Raw genomic sequence first — 22,302 nt, 5'->3', positions numbered from 1 at the left:
GTCTTGTTGTTGAGGCAGATGGAGAAAGGGAAAGAGGGGGAAAGGAAGAGGTAAAGGTACAGAACTGGCAATAAGCAGCTAGCTTGAAGTCTTTGAGAGGATTCTGGATCCAGGGAAAGATCCACAATTTTGATAAGGCAGCTTAAACTACCGGAAGTACAATAGTTTCCCTCTTTGAACTGTATTCAGTGAAACTACCGTGGCCTTTGTTAAATGAAAGGGGAGGAGGAAAGGGGGACTCACTGGTATAGACAGTTCAAGCCATGGTTGGGATATGCTTGGGATAAACTTAGTGTAACAGAATAGAAAAAGAAATGCTTTCTAGGCAGAGTAAGTTTCCAGCTACAGATTTTCCATTTTGAGTATTTGTGTCTTTCTGTTTCCAGCCCTCTCCTAGAGCTGTATGGAGAAATGATGTTAGAAACCAACATTTTGGAGCTCCTGCTTTCCAACTTGCTTATTTCTGAGTTTGCAGAAGTAAAAAAAAAAGTATTTTCAGCAGGAAAATTCAGCCTTATGGTTTTGGAGCCACCTGCTGTAGAAAGATTTCTTGCTACAAGAGCACATTGGCTAAATGCTATTGCCAAGCTTTTGTTGTTCAGTGTGGTGGGATACTGGAACTAAAACCGTCTAAATGTCTGCCCAAATGTGTTAGCATTTACTATCATACAACAAAATATTTCCACACCCAATTCTTCATTCCAATTCACCCTCAGCCAACTTTGGGACCAGTTGAGTCTTCTCCTGAATTTTATTTCAGAAATAGTTACTTTATTGGAGAGGAGGGAGAGAGAAAGGGGAGGAATTTGAGAGAGAGGGAGTGGGAGAGGGAGAGAAAGACAGAGACAGACATACGGAAAGACAGAGGAAAAGAAACAGAAGGAGAGAGGGGGGAAGGGAGGGAAAAAGAGCATGTAGGAGGAAGAGAGGGAGGGAGGGAGAGAGAGTACTGACTCAGGCTTCAGAGAATCTGGGTTCAAGTCCTACCTCTGACTTGTATTATCCGTGTGACTTTTGGATAAGTCACTCAATTTTTTGGAAGCCATTTTAAAAAAAAATCTCTAAAATGAGAGTGCTGCACTAAATGATCTCTGAGGTCCCTTCTGGTTTTAGAGTTAGGACTCTTATTATTTTCGTAGAAGGATTAAATTTGAATGGAAACTTTACAAGGAAGGGAAAAATTAAAATAATCTCTATCCTGATAACTAGATAACATAAGTTCAAGGCCATGACTATGGATATCCCTCCATTAAATCTCAAGGAATGTCTTGTAAATACTTAACCTTGGTCACAAGAAGAAACAGATGAGAGTCCATGATGAGTTCCTTTTTAACTTCCATCATCTCCCCAATATTGGAATAAAATATTTTAAGCAATCATCAAAGTAGCTCTACCAACTCTTCCTTTCACTCAGACATTTTACCTTCAGCTCTTTGTAAGCCAGGCAAAGTGTAGATTAAAGGGACAGTGGCATATAAAGATATGTTAGTGTAAACCTAGACTTTGTTTGTTTTATACTTTGTATTTATTCAGTATCATTTTAAACAAATACTATTTTAACAGTACTAGAATTCAATTAGAAAAAAACCTCCTTCCAACAACAATTTAAGAGAATTTTTAATTTTGTCTGTATTTGTATGTTATGTTGTGTTGTGGTTGTGCCTCTACAGAAAATCTGAAGCTGAATACAACAATTATCTGGTCACTTTAATTAATTTAAACTAACCTTTAGGTCAGATACCTAAAGTTCCAAACACTCTCTTTTTCCTTGGTAGTGAGTTGCTTTTGTTTCTCTTGGAGAGAGAGATAGTATCTCAGATCATTGTTTCAACCCCACATTTGGGGAAAGTTGACTTTGGGTTGAGGAGCTTACTTAGGGAGATGCCTGATAAAACTATGGCTTTCAAGACTATTCTCATACCTAGTAGAACTGTTCTAAAAATTGACAGCTTTAAATTTTGGAAATGTTAACTCAGAGTTATTGTAGTTTGAACAATAGTAATAAACTGTTGAAACAGGCTTTTCCCTAGAATTTGTGTATAATTCTTAAATGTTGATTTTGAATGCTGCCTTTCTTTGGAGATTAAAAGGATTCAAAGGAGCACATGGGAATATCTTTCAAATGCCCAAGAAATCTTTTTTCCATTTTTTTCTGAATAAGTAATAAAACTGTTAGTTTTTTCTCCCAAATTAACTGAATTCTAATTTGTTAGCTAAAAGTTCTAATATATTAACATAGAAAGTTGGCAAAGAACATAGGCAACTTAGATAATTCAGATTCAAAATGTCACTGAGGGACTGGACTTACCCAGTTTGGCAGTTTGCATTACTTGAAATCTCATTCAGGCTGTGCTATGTAGACTTTATCTTTGATCACAAATCACTAAGGGTTATATCTAGTCTAGTTAATATAGCTTCTCACAGCTAGTTATTTTTATAAACCTATTTCTACCCCCATTGCTGTCAACAAGAATTTATGAAGTGTCTACTATATGTTAGACACTGTGCTAAATTGCAGTGCAATCAGAATGGATTGTGGAGAGAACTACTAGTAAATTATTCTAAGTGGTACTGCTATCTATCATCTGTTTGACCATACAGAGGCATGGCTATGTGAGTAAGGATATAATGGAAAGATCTGGTATCTCTGATTCACCAAGAATTTTTTATATGGTTCTGTGAGTTACAGAAATAGCACATAAGGGCTGTTACCCTATATTAAACCATAGAGAAGACCAATTCATCTCTTTTGGTGGTGTCCAACTCCATTTGGCATAATGGTTAGAGTGCTGAACTTAGAGATAGGAAGATAAGGGTTTCAGTCCTTACACTTACAAGTTGTATAGCTATGGGCAAGCCATTTAACTTTTGAGCCTCAGTTTCTTCAATTGTAAATGGAGGTACTAATATCTGCATTACCAACCATTACCAACAGAGTTGCTCTGAAGGTGAAATAAGCTACTGTGTCATATAACTGTCAGATATTATTATATCAACCTAGCCTCATTCCTCCTTGTTGTCTAGAGTAACATGACAAAAATACAGGTAGGCATCCCTCAGAAGTAAGAATTTACTTAGTCCTTGTATTTTGTTATTGTGCAAGTATTAACTACCTGTGGAATTCTTACTGTCATTGTCTTATCTTTGCTGTAAGATGTTAATGCTATTGAGACTTAAAGACATCTTTTTTGTTGTTGTAATTTGTTTATGACAGGCATGTATTTATTTGTGGGCCCATTTGCATGTATTTGCCCATTTCAGAAGTGTATAAACTATATTATTCCATCATGGAAATAGTCAACTTAAAATAAAAATTAATAGCTATGTGTGATGTTTTTTGAAAAATATGGAATCTTTTAAATATAGTACTTTAGCATTCACCCTGGTGATAATGGTTTCCCCTTTAAATAGACACTTTTTTCTTTAATTCATTTGTTTAAGCTGTTCATGAAAATGTAAGCCTGCCAATTAATCCAAAAACATTGGTGGGTGGGTGTGGAAAATAAAAGAAAACTATCAGAGAATCTATTCATTTATTTTCAACATATATGCTTCATTTTAATTCAAATCAAAATGAATAGTGGGGTAAATCAGAGAAGACATTTCTAACATTTCTAACATTCCTGCTCTCTATTTTACTTACCCTCCCTATTCATAATTCAAATATCTAAAATATAATTAGAGCACATTGCCTATTTCTAATGTCACTAGAATTCCCTCGCCCCATAAAACATATTGCCTTCTATTGATAACCAAAGAGCATGGTCTACCTTGTCTAAAGTTAATGAAGAGAAAAGCTCAAAATGCTCAAGAGTCATTGTTCAGTGTACAATAACAATATTCTGGTAGGGTAGGAAAAACAACAACAATAGCAGTGGCAACAGCAAAAATAACGTGCTCTAATTCCTATTTTTCACATAGGGAAACTAAGGCAGAGAGTTACAAAGCAGAAAGGAAGTCACAGATGCAATCTGTTCTGCCCCATCACTTTAGAGATGACAAAACAAGAGAAGAGAGGTAAATTATTCTGTACAAAATATCTGACAAGTCAAGTCCTCTGAATTCAAATCCAGTACTATTTCTACTTTGTTACACTGAGGTTGATTTGCCAAAGACAATAAGAATAAAATTTAAAATCTTGATTCACCATTTTGAGGTTCTTTTCATTAGATTTTGCCCTTAGGCACAGTTGAAGTTATCTGAAGCATGCGTTCGATATATTAAGCCATAGAGAATGATTATACTTGTGAATTATTTTTAAAAGGCAAGGTAAATCTTTTGTTACCATTGTTCAGTCATTCATTGTTTGACTCTTTGTGCCCCAATGGACCATACTGTCTGTGAAGCTTGACAAAGACACTGAAGCGGTTTGCTATTTCCTTCTCCAATAAGCTAAGCCTACATTATTAAACAGCAAAGGTGGAGGGAAAGTTCTAAAATGTTTCATATTTTCCTCCAAGCCATGGAAATGCTTCCATGTCTGACTTCCGATATAAATTGGAACAACCATCTTTTGAATTTAGGCAGAGCACATCAAAAATTGTTTCTGGGGGGCAGCTGGGTAGCTCAGTGGATTGAGAGTCAGGTCTAGAGACCTAGGTTCGAATCTGGCCTCAGACACTTCCCAGCTGTGTGACCCTGGGCAAGTCACTTGACCCCCATTGCCCACCCTTGCTACTCTTCCACCTATGAGACAATACACAGAAGTTAAGGATTTAAACCAAAAAAAAAATTGTTTCTGGGCTTTAGGTTAAAGCACGATTGTATGATCAAAATAATGAGGCAACTGAACACAGTCAGAAGTGGGTGATGTTTTACTAGCAAATTAGTTATATTCAGGATTGTAGGAGGAATTTTTGGTGCAATTGAAGGTGAAGGATTCTGACAAATTCATTAATTATAAATGTTAAATAGTAACACATAAAGGGATATTAAAAACATGTAGCTCATTCATTTGGCAAATGAATGATGCTTCTGTATAGTAATGAAAGTTCTGACAGATGAGAACAGAACTACCCTATTGAAAATAGTTCAATTGCACGGAGAGAAAAACACCTAATAATTTATCTGTGTAAAATTTCTCTTCTCTTGCCAAGAGTGACACTGCAAAAGGAATTTCCCTTTCCCAGTAGATGGACTAATTCTCATACTATTGGTGTTACCTCTGAGCCAAAATTCAAGATCAGTGCTGCTGAGGAAATCCATTCCCTTTTTTCTCTGAGAGGTCAGAGTTTAGAAATGTCATTTTTTTAGGGACTCTCTTTTGGGGCCAAGTATGTGAGCACATATCTATCTTTAGTACAAGCAACACTGATTATTGACTTCTATAGAGGTGGAGGGAGTCCCATGAATGATTTAAATGAAAAGGAACTGAATTATACTGTGGAAAAAAGTGGTTTTAACCTCAACCCATCATGATCCTCTGACCTATATAAATGACAATGGCTGTGCTGGCTGGAAAACATTATAAGTCTGCTAACCTCTTTAAAGTGATATCCAACAACATATCATAGCTTAGATTCTTTTTGTGTTCTCCCCACAGATGGGGAAAAAAAAATCTGTTTTTAACAAATTGTTTAGAGTATATTTAAATATTTGCTATTAACAAAATGGTAAACATCAGAAACATATGTATGTGTGTAAATATATGTATACATACATACATACACATTTACAAGTAATCATTCCAGCTGCAATGCAATAGTCAATACAGTGTATAGTGGCATGAAGTATACACAGAAGTACTTATAAAGCTGAATACTTCTTGTGGCTGAACAAATTGTGTTTTCTGTTTGTGATGGAATACTACTGTGCTCAAAGGGATAATGAACTGGAGGAATTCCATGTGAACTGGAACAACCTCCAGGAACTGATGCAGAGTGAAAGGAGCAGAACCAGGAGAACATTGTACACAGAGACTGATACACTGTGGTAAAATCAAATGTAATGAACTTCTCTACTAGCATCAATGTAATGACCCAGGACAATTCTGAAGGATTTATGGAAAAGAATGCTACCCACATTCAGAGGAAGAACTACAGGAGTAGAAACACAGAAGAAGAACAACTGCTTGAACACATGGGTTGATGCGGACATGATTTGGGAAGTAAACTCTAAATGACCACCCTAGTATGACTATCAATAATATGCAAATAGGTCTTGATTGATGACACATGAAGAAACCAGTGGAAATGTGTGTTGGCTATGAGGGGGGGGGGCGGTTAAGAGGCGAGAGAGTAAGAACATGAATCATGTAACCATGGAAAAAAATTTTTTTCTGAAATATCAAATTACCCTATCTTTGAAAAAAAAGAATACTTATTATGTTGTTAAAAATCCATATAATACATATTACATAGCATGAAACTAATATTTATGCTTTGTATAATGGAGATTTTGAACCTTGGATTGCACCCCCCCCCTAAATCCCTTGGTATTTCCCAAAATTCCCTTTAATCTTTCCTGAGTCTTCATGTTTGTGTGGTCATGTTATTGCTTTATAGTTGGCTGTAACTCCTCCCTCTTCCCCTTTTGCTCTTGGGAGCAGGCTAGTTAGCATCCTTTTAGTCTCTTTTGTTAGTTTATTATTAATAAAAATTATAAATATAATATTTAGTATTTTGCACATTAACTTTAATCTCCATAGCTTCCTATTACATAAGATGGCATATTTAAATATATGTATATTATATATGTATATTCATACATATATGTTATGACCACAATGATAATATTCACACATTTAACCAGTGGCATGTTAAAAGATCTAAAGGAAGGCAATTAAGGTATCAAGTAGATTCTCTATGGAGAACTTATTGAAAAACTGAACTGTATGATAAAGAATTGGAAAGCACAAGTAGGTTGTAACCTACATCCTTTGAAAGAGTAATCCATCAATAAGACCACAAATTCATTGAAGCATCTTCATGCTTCTTAGGGGATCTCAGTCAAAGAGAAGCAGCAACTACTTGGAAAAAGAAGTTTTCTATCAGCCACATCAGAAGTGAGGGGCTAGGGATAAACATCAGGAGAACTAGGCTGATGACTGTATCAAAAAAATTAGTTTTTTTGCTTCTAGAAGTCTTCATGGGAGTTCTTAGGGAAAGGGTAAATCGCTAGCTAATATCCAACATGGTATAGTACAAAGCATGCTGAGCTTTGGGTGTTAAACTTGAAATATCAAGTCTAAGTTCAAATCCTGACTCATCACTCTTGGATGACCTTAGACAAGTTGACCTTACCAGACCAAGAATCTGCAAAATAAAGGGCCCAAATTAAAAATACTCTAATGTAATTTCCAATTCTTAATCTATGATCAAATGAGATAATGTTGATAAAATCCTGCCACAAAATAGTCACTATATAAATGCCTTTTTTCTTCCTTTCTCCTTTATGATTTATAACTATTAATGAATTAGTTACATAGGCTTATTGATGGACATTATTCCATAAATCTTATCATCTTAATGACAGTTATGCTGCTATTTTCATAGGTCCTGAGGAAATCAAGCCATATTAGGAGAAAGGATTTAAAAAATTTTTTTTTCAAATCTTTATTCTTGCTAGGTAAGTGCTCTCTTCCTGTTAAGCTTTGAGTTTGACTTAGACCTGCTGGTGCTGAATACTTGTGAAAAAATATCCTGGAAACATTCATTTTAAGAATTCACCTTGAGGGAAATAGCTCAGGATTATATGAACCATTTACCCTTGTTCTCAGTTTTATATCTAACTGATGACCTCCATGAAACAAAGTACTCCTCTTGACTTTCCACTTTCATCATGCCGAAGAAGACTTTAAAGATCCTTTAGTCCACCTTTAGAAATGCCCAGAGAGGTTAAATGATTTGTTCAAAGTTACACAGAATATGACAAAGCAAGGTTTTAAAACCAATTCATCTATACCAAATTCAGCACCAGATGTTTTCTCTGATACACTATGCATCATTCCTTCAGGAGGGAAATTTGGAGTTAATTTTTCCTCTCCTCTCATCCAGTGTTACAAATCTACCTCCAAAATGTCTCTTGCAACCATACTTCATTTTCTTCTCCCATTGTCACTAACATAGTTCAGACCTTCATTATCTTTCATCTGGACCATTTTAATAGCCTTCTGACTTATCCACTAGCCTAAGTCTCACTTCCCTCTAACAGTCTCTCCCACAAGATGAATAATTTTTCTTATCTATAGTTTTAATTCTGTAGTTTGTTGATCATAAACCATCAATAGACCTCTGTTGCCTTTATATTGACATTCAAGGATATTTCATATTTGAGGCTTATGACAGAACTAGTGCCTACTATGGTTACCTAGGTCAGGAAAAGGTGACAAAGCCAGGACTCTATTACCCCTGGTTCAGGGCAAGGTTCAAGTAGTGCTTCCCTTGATGAAGCTAACTCTCTATGAGGATGTGGCTTCTTAGTCTCATCTCATTGTTATACTAGCCTTTTGATAGTTAACAAGTGACAAATTTTGAAAAACATTTATTAAAGGTTTACTATGTGCCAGGCACTGTGTTAAATGCTAGGGATACAGATATAAACAAACTGAAGGACTGTTCCTTTCCTCGGTGAGCTTAGATTCTAATGGAAAACAATATATGAGAGAGAGTGAAAATTACTTGCGTGGGTAAGGTGTAGACACCTTTGCATGGTGGTAAATTCCAGGAAATGAAGGATGATTAGTCAGGGCCTTTCCTCAAAGTGAAGGATCCAAAAAGAAGTTACCAGTGGGAGCAAGAGAGTGCAGAGGTGGATGGAGAAGGAAATAAAAGCATGGTAACACCACTTTCCAGATATACATATTGTCCTCATTGTCAGTGAGGAAATAATCTGTACTTGTTGCAATTGGGCATTGCCTAACCTGGACAGAACCCACAATAGGAGATGGAGGGACACATCCAGGTCTCTTAGTGATCCTTGAAGCAAATAGCAATGGACAACCAGATATCATTACATAACACCTTTCATAGTCATAGAAAAGGAAAAAATTATTTAGCCTTTGCTTCCTGTTCTGCTAGAGCATGCTATGGAGTTGGAACTGAGCCCTGGAATACTAGCAATGAGAGTATTTGCTGTCAATGCATTTTCATTGTACCCCCCCTACGGTTTTATTTTAAAGAAATTAGAAAATGTCAGCACTATTGTGTGGTGTCATTTAATTAATTAAAGTCAAATAGTTTGGACTTGTAAGGAAGAAAAAAAATGTAAGATTGAAATCTTGTGAGAATTAATTAGGATACATTTTAAGTAGTTGACAGGAGCAGCTAGGTGGTACAGTGGACAGAGAGCCAGCTCTGGATTGGAACTGATACTTAGTATTAATTCTAAGTTGGAAGGTAAGATTAAAAAAAAGTATTTAGGGGTACATGTGTAAAGTGTGACATGATTCATTGTACTCCGAGATTATAAACTATTTGAGCTAGTAGGAATAGAGTTCTCTCATCTTTGGATAATCCACATCATTTAACCCTCTTTTGCTCCTTGTAAACACTTAGGCATTTATTCAACAAATGAGTGATACAGAAAAGTGTAGCATGTGAAACAGTTTGGGCATGTAACTCCAAGGTGAAGTGCAGGAGTTTATTACTTCCCCTTTAATTACTATCACACGGTAAGAAGGGTTAAATCTTATTTCATTATATTTTCCTCTAGAGGATAGGAAAAGAAAAGGAAAGTATATGAAACTCAAATTTATCATTTTCTGTTATTGATTTTTGAGTTTCATATTAGTCACGCAGTCATATGGAGCTATCTTGAAGCTGTAAGAATAGTTTGAAAAAAATACCTTTAAGCTTTCCAATCATCTTTTTTTCCAACACAGCAACTGCATTTTTCTACTCATCTGTGTAATCTGGGATGATTCACTTAATTTCTCTGGGTTTTAGTTTCCTCATCTTATAAGATGAATGGACTGTTCTTGAAGATCTCTGAACCTCAACCAATTCTAAATCCTACATATGGACTTAAATTGTCATTGAAGAGATTATATATTAATTCAAAGAGAAAAATAAGTAAATTCTGGGAATTAGTAAGGCAGAGGTACTGGGAGTATAGGGATCTGAAATCAGAAGAGAGCTGGGTTCAAATTCTGATTCAGAAACTTAATTAGCTGGGTGACTCTCAGCAAATCATTATCTGAGCCTCGATTGCTGAAATATAAGTTGGGAACAATTATGCTTATAGTTTCTATGTTATTGAGTTGTTTCGAGGATCAAAAGAGCAAGTATATGTAAAGTATTTCATAAATAGTCACTCTTCTTATAGCATATATTCACTCCCTGTGACTCATTTCTTACATGCTCTTCAGGATTTTCCTAGTAGGCCATTAATCAACACTTGCTCGTCTAGGGAGAAGCTCAGTATTGAGAATGAAGACAAAATGTGTATCTGGAAAATGTGTTACCATGCTTCTGCTTCTTTCTTGATCTACCTCTGCATTCTCTTGCTCTTCCTGGTAAGGTCTAATAAATATTAGTACTAATTAATTAAAAAAACTAATTTCCAACTTTATCTCTAAACTTTGGAGTATGGATCACCCAAATGATTTGGAAAATGTTTTAAAAGGCCATTGCTTCCATGTCAACCTGGTTTAGTTAATTTCACACAGACAAAACTATGGCACAGAAATTAGATATAGTTTAATCTCTGGGGTTACTCCTCTATTTCAGCATGTAGTTGTGTCCTCTGGGGTTGGCTACTCTGAATTCAAGGAACTCTGAGGCTATACTCCTAAAACTCTTAAAATAATCCTCCATTGATGAATTTGCCTTCATCATTTAGCCAGAGGACACACTTGGCTCAAAATAACATTCACCAAAATTTCACAGAATGAAAAACAGTAACTAAACACTATTCTCATAAATTTGGATACATTTTCCCCACAAATATAAATAGCAATATAAGGAAATATCTTATACTATTTATCAAGATAAGATAAAAATGAACACATAACTTAGGCATAAAGGGACATATTTTTAATTTTTTAATTTAATGTAATTTAATTATTTATTTTATTTAAGTATTTTTCCATGGCTACATGATTCATGTTCTTTCCTTTCCCTTTTCCCTTCCCCCTCCCAGAGCAGACAAAACAATTCTACTGGGTTATACATGTATTATCACCTAATACCTATTTTCATATTAATTTTTGCAATAATCATTTAAAAACCAAAACCCCATGTTCTATAACCATGTAAATAAGTGATAAAATCAAATGTTTTCCTTCTGTGTTTCTATTCCAACAGTTCTTTCTCTTGTTGTGGATGGTATTATTTCTCATAAGTCCTTTGGGATTGTTCTGTATCATTGCATTGCTTTTAGTAGCAAAGGCACTTACATATGATCATTCTATGATGTTTCAGTTTCTGTGAACAATGTTCCGGTTCTTCTTATTTTGCTCCACATCAGTTCATGGAGGTCTTTCCAGCTTGTATGGAAATCAAACAATTTATCATCCTAAAGAGAGATATCATGAGCAAATTAGAAGAGAGGGGCACTATTACTTTTCAGATTTGTGGACTGAAGAAGAATTTATGGACAAACAAGAGGTAGAAAGCATTGTGAGATGTAAAATGGATATTTTGAATACATTAAATTAAAAATATTTTGTACAAATATAACTTAAGTAGCCAAGATTACAAGGAAAGCAATAAGTTTAGGGGAAATTTATAGACATTTTCTCATATAGAAGTCTCATATCTAAAACTGTAGAGAACTTTGTCAAATTTATTAAAAAAAACGAGCCATTCCCCAATTGGGAAATGGTTAAAAGATGAATAGGGAGTTTTTGGCTAAAGAAATTAAAGTATACATAACGAAATGAAAAAAGGTCTAAATCATTATTGATTAGAGAAAAGGAAATCAAAACACCTTTGAGATAACATCTCACACCAGTCAGACCCACTAAAATGATAAAAGGACAAAATGACAAATGGAGGGAATGTGGAAAAATGGGGACACTGATACCCTGTTGGTGGGACTGGGAATTGATCCAACCATTTTGGAGACCAATCTGAAATTATGCCCAAAGAATTATAAAACTGTGTATACTATTGATTGTGGAATGGCTAAGGAAATTGTGGTATATGATTGTGATAGAATATTATATCGTAAGAAATGATGAGCAGCCTAATTTAAATAAAACTTGGAAAGAACTACATAGGATATAATGAATAGAAAAATAAATGGAACCAAGAGAACATCATATGCAGCTACAGATTTAATTTCTTTTGTTTGAAGACATTTTATTTTCCACATTATGTGTAATAATGATTTTCAAAATATATTTTCTGAAATTTAAAGGTACAAATTGCTTTTCTCTCCCTTTTCACTCCTTCTCAAATATGGTAAACAATTTGATCTGGTTTATACATGTATTATAAAGATTTAATTCTTGAGGAATAAACTGTGAATGTTACCTCCAGAAAGTGAATGGAAAAGTGGAAACATGAAAGGCATAATTTGTATGAATATATCTATCTTCAGGAGGATGACTTCTGTGATATGGGGAGAAGGAAGACCTGGAACATAAAAAAAATTCACATATACTTTTGACCCAGCATACTACTATTAGGTTTATTTCTTAAAGAGATCAGGGGGAAAAGAATAGAACCTATACTTTCTAAAATATTTATAGCAGCTCTTTAGTTTTTTGGGGAAAAAAGGAAATTGAAAGGATGTCCTTCAATTGAAGAATGGTTAAACAGGCTGTGGCATACGATTGGAAGAGAATATTGCTGCATCAAAGAAATTATGAGCAGATTAATTAAAAAAATCATGGAAAGACCTATACGAAATTATGGAGTGAAACAAGCAGAACCAAGAGAACATTATATACAGCAACCAAAACATTGTTTGAAGAATTACTTGTGTATGCCTACCTAAAGAGAAAAAACCTGATAAATAGCAATAAAGAAGATATAATTTTATATCAACAAATATCATTTTGTCAAATTATGTTTTCTTTCATAGGAGGGAAGGAAAGGAGCTACATGAGTTTTGTAATGTAAGAAATTAATTTGATTAAAAAATACACATAGCATCAGTGGGGGGAATGGACAAGAAGCTAGAGTTCAAAAATAGATTTATAGCATTTGCTATGATATAAATAAACATACTGAACATTTAACAAGAGAACAAGCTGGAGTTGGCTCTAGCAAAACCCTGTCTATGACTCTCTGATAGTGATATATCCTTTTTGTAACAATAAGGTAATACTTTTTGTTTTCTATATTGTGTGCTGTATCTAACCCTTGTTTTTCTTCTAGTTGTTAACTATTTGACTTAGAGAAAGAGAGAAAAAGCTGCAACCTAATTCCTAGATCCTAGTTTTCATCTTTATTTGAACTGTCTTTGGACTTGTTAACTATCCTCCTTTCTACACCTGTACTATTTAATCAAATTTGATTTATTCAATTCAATTCGGTTAAATTCAGTTTCACTCTGTTCAATGTAATAAACAGGGTTCCTAAGATTCAGATAGACCTTGATCTTTCTGTTGATCAGGTAGCTAGAAGAGATAGAGTTCAGATAATGATATAAATTGGAAAATATAATACATATTGAATAGGTAAAGTAATGCATTATACTGAAAAGAACACTGGAACAGGGAACAGGAGACCTAGACATGAACTCTAGCTCTTCATGTTTCTATCTTTGTCATAGTCAGTGGGTCATTTACCTTTTATGGGATTCAGTTTTTTTATTTGAAAAAAGAGGAATAATAAAATGTGATACTTTCCTCAAAGAATTGTTTAGGAAATGCTTTGGAAATCTCAGAGTACTATGCAAAGTGTATTGTTATCGAGGCCAATAAAAAATCTAAAGAGTAAGAGTTGACTTCTAATTGGAAGGATCAGGGTTACTTGAATGAAGGAGATTGACCCTGAGCCACATTTGATTATTATTTTCTAAGAGAAAATTTTCATTTTCCCATGAGCATCAGAGAAAATTGAATTATTTATACATACTTATATTAATAATGATTATGAGATGACATTTATATAACACTTTAAGGTTTGCAAATTGCTTTACATACTTATCTTACCAGTCTTCACAACAATTTCTGTAAGGTATATGTTATTATTATCTCTTTTTATATATGAAGAAACTAAGGCTGAGAACAGGCACATGATTGACGTGACCTAAGGCCAGTAAGTTTGTAAGGTTTGTGAACCCAAATCTTCCTGACTGAGTCTTGCCCTCAAACCATTAAGCCACAAAGTATACGCTAAACATAGTTCTTACTTTTATAGGGCTTTAAAATTCACAAATTGCTTTCTTGAGAATGGCCTGTGAAGTAGGAAGTGCAGGTTTTATTATGCTTCCATTTTATAAATTGATGAACATTTATGGATAAGGAGACCTAAGGTCAGAGAGATGAAATTTTTTGTCCATGGTCACACATAGATAGTATATGCCTAAGCTATGCCCTGAAGGATTCCCTTTTTCTTTTCTGATCCTCATTTAAGTTGAACTTTTAAATATTGTCTTAATATCTTGATATCACATAAATGTTAAACTCCCTCAAGTAAAATAAAATCCATAGACTAAGAGCTTAAGATGTGAAAAACATCTAAAGATCTGCTGCAAAGACTTCTAACCTTATTTTCTATGATTCTAGTGTATTTATAGCTTTAGAAAACACTTTTCTGGGCTGTTGGCATTCTACAAATTTATTCTTTGTTTTGGGGCTGGAGGCACTGTCACGCCATTGTAAAAATAGCTACTTATTCATTGTAATAATTTATGCTAGCATTGCCTTTTCTTTTCCTGATTTTCTTCCTTGGAGGAAGGTGAGCCACGAAATTAAGCCAATGTGGTCCATGAAGGTTTCTTGTATATGTTTATAAGACTCATGTAAAATGTGGACTAGCCTGCCATCTTAAGGACAGAATCTGCAGATCAGGTTTTCTCATTGCTTTTATAGTTAGAGTCATGTTATTGTCGTCATTAGAATTATGCCCCCCGAAAACTCTATGAACAATTCCTTGATTTCTTCCCCTATTTCTCCTTAATAACCCAGCACAGACATTTTCTAACTATGTGACTAGGACAAGTAAAGTCATCTCTCTAACCCTAACTTTCCTCATACATAAAATGGAGGCATCATCATAATATTTAATTTATTATTATCTTATTTTCTTATTATAGTCTTATTATCAATTCTAAGACAGATGAGCTTCAAGGGATATTCAATCAGGAGACATCATAAAACTTTCATTGCCTACCTCACAGTACTAGACTGAAGAAAGCAAGGTATTGACTTTAGATCCCTATAGAAAAGTGACCTCGTTTTGAAATAGTTCTCTGGCATATGGGAGTCCCTCTTGGAAGCAAATAGGGTTCCCCTATTGCCTTTTGATTTCTGTAATTGGATTCATGTTGTCCTACTCCTCCAGTGTATATGTGACTCTCAATAGTATAAGTCCTTATCTGGATACTTAGATTATGTCTAAGGAAAGACCTGTGGGTCAGAGAAAGACATCAGGGAAAACAACCCCTTAATGAGTTTGGGTGCTGAGAAGAATACCATGTTGGTGAACCTATAGCACATGTGCCAGAGTGGGCTGTTCCCTTCCCCCTATCCATACATGCCTGAAGACATTTCTCATATTACTGGCCCTTCTGCCAAGTAGCCCAATGGGAGCACTTCCTCCCTTCCCTCCCCCCATCCAGGATAAGGTGGGGGGACTCAACATGCAGTGGAGGGTTGCAGTTTGGGCACTCAGTCTCTAAAACAATGGTCAGCAACTTTTTTGGCCATGAGAGCCATAAAAGCCTGTGGAAGGAGGAGGGTGGAGGCCGAAGGTGCTGGAATATGGGGCGGGGTCTGAAGGGCCCCCTGGGGCACATCCTGGGGCTCTGCCCAGACTGGCCATTTGGGAGGTGGAGCCAGATATGGCTCGAGAGCCATACATTGCGGACCCCTGCTCTAAAAGGTTTGCTATTGCTGATGTAAAACAAAGCCTTTATTCCAAGTAATGCATAAGTGGGGGAAAGAAAAGGAGGAAAAGAGAACCTGACATAATTTGGGCACATACTAACATAAGTATAGCACATGTAAGGACAATGTTGTATTAGGGAACACAGGGACATGAATCCATTCAGCAGAACCAGGGAGGCGCTCCAACAGAGAGATGTGTTTCTGCTGGAGAGGAGGATATGTACCAAAGTGCTCTTCTGAGAATGAGGTTCTTCTACTATAAATTTGGATGGCCTCTTTGGATTGGGCGAATTGTATATCAGCCATCAGGAAATTTTCATTTTAAGGGAATTGTTATCATGGAGAAATACAAATCAATGGCAGACAAAATATTACTTGGGGACCACAGCTATACCAATATTTAGAAAATATTACTGTTGGTATTTTTGTATAAGTATATTTTATAAGCTTATAGACTTTCTTTTGGAACTGTCAAGATGGACTCAAAATATCAAGTCAAAAGTAATAACATTGATTTCCACAAATAGATTCTGTAAATTAGAGTCTCCCTTCAGGGGAAACTGTCATGGTGGTTTCAAAATCATCATGTCTGATTTTATAACAGACCTATTATTGTAGTAATCAAAATGCTTCTACTATGTGGCTTAAGGGATTGCGGCTAAACTTGTAACTGATGAGAACTAGGTTCAATACCTGCTTTAGAAATTTACTAGCAAGTAGCCTTAGGCCCCTTAAGTCACCTAACCATTCAGCTTCAGTTCCTCTATCTGTAAAATGGAACAATAATAGCATTTGTCTTGCAGTTGATGTGAATGAATGTAAAGAATTTTGCACATCTTAGAACTTTTTTTTAGAAAAATACATTTTTATTGATGTTAAAAAATTTTGATAATGAAAAAATCATGATAATTTTCTCAAGTATCTCTCCCCCTCTCCATCTCAGAGAGTCATTCTATATAACAAATAGTATTTTTAAAGAGGAAAACAAATTAACACAAGTGATTGATCCATTGGAAAAAAATCTAAAAACATGTAATGCATAACACCTGTGGACCTCCTATCTTCATGAAGGAGTAAATGTGGAGTATCTTCTCATATCTCTTCATTTGAGTCCAGGCTGATCATTATAATTTTATTACATTCATTTAGATTTTTTACATGTTCTTCCATTTACATTTTAAATATTATTGTTTGTATTGTTTTCTTGAAAAACAATGGATGAAAGATATTTCCTTCTTACATATTAGGGGTGTATCATAAATCATAAAACCCAAGAAGGCAACTTGATATAAAATTTATGAACTCAAATTTTTATATGCAAATCCATAAGCCATGAGTAATAAACAAGAAGAACTAGAGATTTTAAGGCAAGGAAACACATTTGACCTTAGAAGAACTTCTGAGAATTTTTGTAATGGGAGTCATGTCCAGGATATGCTTCAGATTTATATCCTAGATTACCTCTAAGGTCTCTCCAGTTCAGTCATCCTCTAACCCTACCCTATTTAAAAATAATAGGATAGGTAGAAGTGGGATTCAAATTTCATATTGTAAAGATATAAATGAAGTGAAGGTATAAGGTTAAATTATGAAATATTGGAACCAGAAGGGTAAATCATAGAAGAAACCATTTTGGTGAAGACCAGTAGAAGGTTATTTTATGAAATGATAGGGGGAAAGTTAGAATAACTGAATTCTTGTTTTACTTCTGTTTTCTGTGACAAGAATGGTTTTTAATTTGGGAACGGAAGAAGAAAAATGGTTAAACATTTGTTCTCACATAAATATGAAGTATAGTAAAAGAGTGTCTAGCTCTCCTAAATGAGTTTGAAACACCAGACATGAAACAAACCATATCCCATTGTCGAAGAGTTTCCCATAGACCACCATAGACAAAGAAATGAAACAGAGGAGTTTAAAATCATCAATTCAGTTTGGAAGCATGGTAAAGTGGTGAAGGTGGCTTCAATTATCATAGTATTGGCTGGAGATATTTTTATATGGCATAATCAATCAGTCAATAAGTAAATGTTTATTAAGTGCTTATTCTGTGACAGGAATTGTGATAGGTGCTAGGGATACACCTGCTTTTCTCCGTTCTCCTCCCTTTTTTTTTTTCTTCTTCTTCCTCCCAGTTCCTGGCACAAGTAAATGTTTAATAAGTGCCTATTTTTTTCCCTTCTTTTCAAAATAAGATCTCCTGTCTTTTCAGTTTCTTACATATTACTTTCTTCTAGCCATACTTGCCTACTTATTTTTATTGCTTGACATTTCCTTTATTGTTTCCTTGCCTTTGTATTATTTCTTTCCTATGTCTAAATGTTCTCCTTTCTATGTTTGGCCTCTTGGAATCCATAGATATGTTTTTTTTAAGACCTCGCCCAAATGTCCATTTGTATCATGCCTTTTCTGGTTCTCACAATTGTTAGTACCATCTATTTTTTGGCTGCTCGTATCTATTTGTATCAACTAATATTTATATGCATGTGTGTGTGTGTGTGTGTATGTGTGTATGTGTGTATGTGAGAGAGAGTTAGAGTAATCCATTTGAATTAAGCCCCTTAAAAAAAAGTAACAAAATGATCTTGCGAATTTTTTGTTACATCTTTTTATATGATGCCACTTTGTTCATTTGCAAGTTTTCAGTGTTTCTTTTTTCTTTATAATTCTGGGTGATTTTTTTTTCACTAAAAGTTCAATTACACAAAGACTGAGCATCAATGGATAAAAACTTAAATTATAACATTTACTCATTTATTATTATTATTATTATTATATTTTGGAATTCATAAAATTTGTCCTATTGAAATGAATAGTAATTAAATTTTTTTTCCTGAAAATATACTTCACAGGGGTTTTTCACAAATCTTTAGGTATTGTCCCATGTCATTGTATTGCTGAGAGTAGCTCAGTCTTTTCACAGTTGATTATTATACAATATTGCTGTTACTATTTACAATTTCTAATAATTCTTAAATTGTGTCTTCTGCATCTATTTTCCAAGTCAATTGTTTTTCCAATGAGATATTTCATGTTTTTAATTTTTTTCATTCTTTTGATTTCATGAAGTCATTAGCTTCCACTTGCACATTCTAATTTTTTGTTGAGTTTCATGGGTCATCAGGTTGAGGAAAGAAGAATGGGGGGGCTAGGTTATAGGAGGATCAGTCTCCATTTAAGAACTACGCAGACAGTCTCTTAGAGTAGAGGTAGAGTTTATTGGATTGGGGGTCTATAATTTATAGGGTAAATGACATAAGTAGGAGAATTAGGTAATCTTCATTCAGAAACAATGATAGGTGATGATTCACAAGGTAAGGACAATGAACATAGGTCAAAGTGATAACAGATGAAAGTTTTCTATTTGTAATGGATCAATTTGTCAATTTTTGATTGCTCAGATGGGTTCAGTACTTCAGTGGGTGACTCCCTAGCCAGATCCTGATGAAGTTCTTGCCTTGTAGTTTTTTGGCAGGACATCTGATAACTTAAAAAGAAGAATAGGTTGGGTTCAAGCTAAGGGGAAAGACTATGTGTCTTACTGCTTTTAAGTTAATGGCTTCCCCAGATGCCTTGCATTCTGGGATGTTATGGGCTTATTTCCACAGCCTTGCTGGATGGAAAGCCCCCGATTTCCTATCTACCCAGAAATTTTATGTCCTGGGATGAACTTTCACTATTGGGAGTTACGATTTTTTAAAAAATTATTTTCTTCTGGGGTCTTTTGAACTTCCTTTTCCATTTGGCAAATTTATAGGGTAAATGGTATTTAAGGTATTTTCTTCTTTCACTGTTTTCATTTCTCTTCCTCATTTTTCCTCTTCCTCTCTTATTTGATTTTTGAAATCTTTTTTGAGCTCTTCCAGAGGCTGAGACCAGTTTCCATTTTGCTTTGAAGTTTTGCAAGTAGTTGCTTTGTTCTCAGGGTCCCCTTCTGCATTTGTGCCTTGCTTGTCTTTGTCAATATAATAATTTTCTATGGTGAGGTGTTTTGCTTTTAATGTTTGTTCATTTTCCTAGCCTTTTTCTTGACTTTTAATTTTATCTTAAAAGTAGGCTCCATTCTGAGAATATTTTTCTTGCTGCTACCATCAGCTCTAGTTCTGGGTAATTTTCAGGTCTTCCAAGATTGCATGATGGCCTATGAGCTGGGAACTCTGAAAGCCACCACCCTTTGCTGATTTAGTCTCCCTCACATCCTGCTGATAGCCTGCAATGATGGCTCAGACCAATGTGAGTTACCTTGTTCTTGGGCTTAGGACCTCAGCTTGGCTAGGACAAGGGTTCTAATTCTTTGGGCTTACATTGGTGAGGTGCACTAATGACTGCTTTGCTCTGGAGCTTGGGGCCTCACTGCAGGCTTGAGCAGGAATCATGGACCTCCTCTTAGGGTTACACCAGCTAGGCTTATTCCTTGTGCTTGGGATTGGGACCTTTCTTGGGCTTAGGTAAGGGTTTAGAGTCTCATTTTTGGGGTTACATTGGCCAGCACATTGAGGACTGTATGGTATTTGGGCTTGGAGCCTTTCTGCATGTTTGCACTAGGACTTAGAACTTGAAGGGGTGGGCATGAGAATGATCTTTTGTTGTTTTAGGCAGGGTCTCAGAGTCATGAAAATGGCTTGGGTCCAGGTTCAAAATGTTGACCAGTAAGGGTGGGGTGCAGTAGGGGGCTTGCAGTGGGTTAGAGCTAGCTCTTCTTGGTGTGGTTTTGCTGAGATTGTGTTCCCTTCTCACCCCAGGGAAACAGACCCTCTCTACCTACCTTCCAAATTGTTTTTTGCAGGAATATTGCTCCTCTATGTACCCTTGTTGGCTCTGTCACTGTGGTATTAATTTTGAATGTTTGTTTTAAGGTTGTTTGGAGAGAATTCTCCCAGAGGTTTAAGCTCTGTGTACCTTTCTTCCATCATCTTAGCTCCACTTTTATCCTTAATTTCAATTCTTGGAAAAATTATACAGAATATAGTTAAAAGACTATTAGTTAACATCTGGAAAAGAAATTTAAGAAACTGGTGACCACAGAGGTAGGAATTTAATTCATTATGAAAAGTATGCCAAACTAATTTCATTTTCTTCAATTCAAGATTACTAACCTGGTAAATCAGGTGAATAATATAGATAGAGTATATCAGAGGTTATATTTTTGTAAAGCAATTGACAGTGTTTTATACCATATAATGTTTTGGATAATATGGAGAGATGTGGACTAGATTATTATTATCATATCTATTATTATTATCATTATCATCATCTTTTATCACTCTTTAGTTGGTTTTAGACCTGATGCAGTGGCAGGGTACAAAAAGTAGTCATTAATGGTTTGACAACTTGAAAGAAGGACTCCAGTGAAATATCCCAGGTAAGTGTGCTTGGTTCTATTTAGTATAAATTTTTTATCTATGACTTTATTGAAGGTACAATTAGGTTGCTTTCTAAATTTGCAGATGACCCAAAGCTAGTGTTGGATAAATGGGAAAAAAGTCTCAGCATATCTTGAGAAGATAGGACAGTAGACTGTATAGATGATTAAGATGTAATTTCTACATTTTTGTTCCAAAAATCAATTTTACAAACTTAAGAATGGGGAAGTATAGCTAGATAACAGTTCACGTGAAAACCATTTTAATGCAGTGTTTTAATTTTAATGTAATATCTGAATCAACATTGTGCTTTAGAGCCACCTCAAAGATAAAGCTAAGGAAATTTTAGAGTGAATTAAGAGAGGTACAGTGAACAAAATCACTTCTTTGCTCAAGGAGCTTTATTGATTCCCTTTTGCTCCTAGGATAAAATAAAATTTCCTTTGGCACATAAAACTTTCCACTATTATGCTGCTACCCATCAATTAAAGCTGTTTGCAAATGACTTCCTTTCACATACAGTACTTTAACCACTAATTAACTTGCTGTTCTTATAGGTGACATTCTATTTCCCTCCTTTGGGTTTTTCTCCAGATTGTTCCCCATGTCTGAAATGCTCTTCCTCTTCATGATAGTCTCTTAGAACCCCAAGTTTACATCAAGACTTATATTCTGACTTCTTAAAAAGGCCTTTCTTGATTTCCTTAATTGCTAACATCCTTTTTGTCTCCTTCCCTTTGTGCTTAGCTAGGTACCATTCATGCAAGACCATAGGGACAGACAACCCACACCAATCCCCCTCTGTTACCTGGCATTTCAGTTTGCCCTGAGTTCATTGCTCCTAGGTTGTATGACTTTTCAACAGGGGAAGTAGGTTTCCCAGTGTTCACAAACACTGAATTCTCACCCTCTCAGCTTCCAGAGGGAAGTTCTTCAGTGTAGTAGTGTTGCTTTTGGCACCAGAGTAGGATTTTCCAAAGAAGGGAAAGTTATTTT

This window comes from Gracilinanus agilis, chromosome 1 (assembly GCF_016433145.1).
Source record: "Gracilinanus agilis isolate LMUSP501 chromosome 1, AgileGrace, whole genome shotgun sequence".
Classification (NCBI taxonomy): Eukaryota; Metazoa; Chordata; class Mammalia; order Didelphimorphia; family Didelphidae; genus Gracilinanus; species Gracilinanus agilis.
Note: the sequence above shows the minus strand (reverse complement) of the source record.